Source organism: Peromyscus eremicus, chromosome 16_21, assembly GCF_949786415.1.
Source record: "Peromyscus eremicus chromosome 16_21, PerEre_H2_v1, whole genome shotgun sequence".
In the NCBI taxonomy this organism is placed as follows: Eukaryota; Metazoa; Chordata; class Mammalia; order Rodentia; family Cricetidae; genus Peromyscus; species Peromyscus eremicus.
This window is the reverse complement of record NC_081432.1, coordinates 8,611,174-8,614,149: the sequence shown is the minus strand read 5'-3', so window position 1 is coordinate 8,614,149 and position 2,976 is coordinate 8,611,174.

Below are 2,976 nucleotides of genomic sequence, written 5' to 3'. Positions count from 1 at the left end.
CTCAGCCCCAGGTGGGGTGGGTGAAATGATGAAGATGGAGACTCCTGCTCTGATGACATGCTCCTGCCTGGCTCAGATAGTGAGGAAGTGGGAAAATTGTGTTTATTCTACCAGAAATAAAAAAGAAAACCCAGGAATAACTGTGTGTGTTTAAAGATACTGTCTTACTACATAGCTATCATCCTCCTGCCTCAGCCTCTAGGGTACCAGATTGCAAGTGTGCACCACCATGCCAGGCAAAACATTTCCAATAACATAAAAAAAAATGAACTACTGTTAAATTTAAAGTTACTCATTAAATCCTGGTTTTAAGCAAATGAACCCATCAGGTTGCCACGAAGGGAGAATAGGGCATATATGACATTATTTTAAATCAATTATTGCATGGAAACATGTCTGCAACAAGAACAAACAAAAGTCAACAACAAGGAGACACACGCGTTTCAAAATGCAACCAAATTTAGGAACTGTCAAGTCTGGATGTGCTGACCAAGCCATGGCTTTCTGGAGTCTGGATGCTAACACAAAGATTTACACACTAAAAAACCAGCCGACCAAATCTCCCAGCTTGGGGACTGCTGTTTAAGCTGCTGGTACCAGCATCTGCCTGGGCAGCTGACACCACTCTGGTCCCACTGCGCCGCCTGCTGGTGGAGACTGAAAGTGTGCAACAGGAGGCAGAAATCTCCCCACCCTGGTTCCACAGGACTGGAACCTGAAAATGCCCTGCCACCACCTGAAGCTGTCACAGAAAGTGTAGGAAAGGAACAGACTGGCACATGCATCCATCTGTCACTTGGACAGACTTGACTTTCCAGGGTTTCTCACTACAAGTAGGTGCATGGCTGATTAGAAGAGAAGCCCCCAAATGTCAGCACGACAGCAATAAAAGGGGGCTGGGCTGAGGCACCCCCTGGAGGGCACACAGAATCTCGATGCCACCACCAAAGCCTGTGTCCTTGCCTGCACCTCTCTGGGACCAGATAGATACCTTGCCCCAAAAGAAAGGTGCATGGAGGCGACCAATGCAAGCTGTGGTCAGCCCAGTGGTCACTGGGCACCTGAGAACTGCAGAAGTATGCACCAGATACACCCCAGTGAGTGATCCCTCAGAGGGCAGGAGGGAAGCAAAGGGTTCCAAATACATTCACCTCTCTTTTCTTTTCTATACTTTTCAGCTACAGACAATGTAAGGTTTGAAGCAATGGGAGCTGGACACTGGGGTCAGGAGCTGCCCAGGGGCACAGCAGGGGCCTCAGCACTGAACTGGCCAATCTGCCTCTTTCAGGAGGGCCCTGCCTTCCTCAACAAGGACAGGACATGGCCTAACTTCTAACACCCAGTGCTGTTCTCCTATCCCAGATGGTGGTGGTGACATCATACTGGGAACCCAGGTAGACTATGGAGCACACAGTCCCTCCTTTCAATACCCCACTTCAGCACAGTGAAGCCAGGCCTGGCCACTCCCACAGAAACATCAAGCAGCTTTTAAACACTGGGCTCTCCCAACTTGAAGAAAAGGACAGCGTCTTTTTTACAATCATTAACATATTGTAAAAGTAAGCTAGAGGCACATGATTAATAACAGGGCCAGGCAAGATTTCCAAAGCATCATTGTCAGAATTCCCTCTTAGTCTTCCAGGAGGCTGAAGGAGATGGACTAAGACAGTACCAGAGGGAGTCCTCAGCAGGAAGCAGGCTACACCAGGCTAACACAGCTTCACTTTCAAATACATCATGTCACAACTGAACTATGCAAAGTGAGAGTGAAAGGCAATTCTGACTTGGAAACAAGGGGAGCAGACCTGGTGCTTGCTGGCAGGCAGGGCTGCAGACATTTCTTTGGAAAGCATTGCTTCTGCCCAGGCCCACGCTCAAAGCACTGTTTCTTCTGTCACATGACTTAGTCTCAGCCTCTGTTCCTTGTCCCCTGGGCTCCAAAGCACACAGGAAGACAATCCAGACCATACCCAAGTTTAGGATTTAGAGGAAGTTCTCATGAGGAAAGAACACTCACCCAGCTGTGTAAGCAAGAAGGATCCCCCGCCCCCATCAGCTCTGGGCTACAGCAAAGTGCTAAAGGCTCTGCTGGTGTGGTGGAGAGTGAGGTCATGAAGCCCCCAGCACACATAAACCACCACACACAGCACTGCTCTGCCAGGGGCTTCTTCACATCGCATCAGACACATACAGGCTTTCCTCGACCCTATGACTGCTCTTATCCTTTCCTTGTGTGAAGCCAGAGGTCAACATCTGGGGTCTTCCTTTATTACTGTCCACTTTTTGTTTTGAGACAGGGTCTCTCCTTAGTGACACTGGAGCTCACCCATTTGAATAGACTGGCTGCCAAGAGAGCCAGCCCCAGGGATCTTCCGGTTTCCACTTCCCTGGCTCTGAGGTTATAGGTGCACACTCCAGGACCACACTTAGGTGCTGGGGACTGAACTCAGGTCCTTGTGTATCCACGGCAAGTACTTTACCAACGTGGCCATCTCTCCTGTCCAGCCTCAATACTCTGAGAGGAAAAAGGAAGTTTTCCTCATTGCTGACAAAATGGTGTTCCCTGCTCTCTGGGAGGCAGTGATGGGGTTTTCCTGTGTTTTAGGGGAATGTGGTTGTTCCTCCCTTCCAGGCCACTGGCCATGGCTTTCTCTTTTCTGGTCTGCATTAATTGGGGCTCAGAGTCCTGCCACTGGGACCAGGAAACACACACCAGAGAGCTAGCTAACCCTGGCTTAGGATATTAGCGAACAAGGTAATTTTTAAAAATACATTTATTTTTGAGGTGTGTGTGTGTAAGAAACAGAGAGAGAGAGAGAACAATTTACAAGAATCAGTTGTCTGCTTCCACCATGTGGGTCCCTCAGGTTGTCAGGCTTGGCAACAGGCAGCCTTACCTGCTCAGCCATCCTGTAGCCTGAGACCAGAAAGGTGAGAAGTCAGGATGCAGGCTGGTGGGGAAGCAGAGTTGGACTG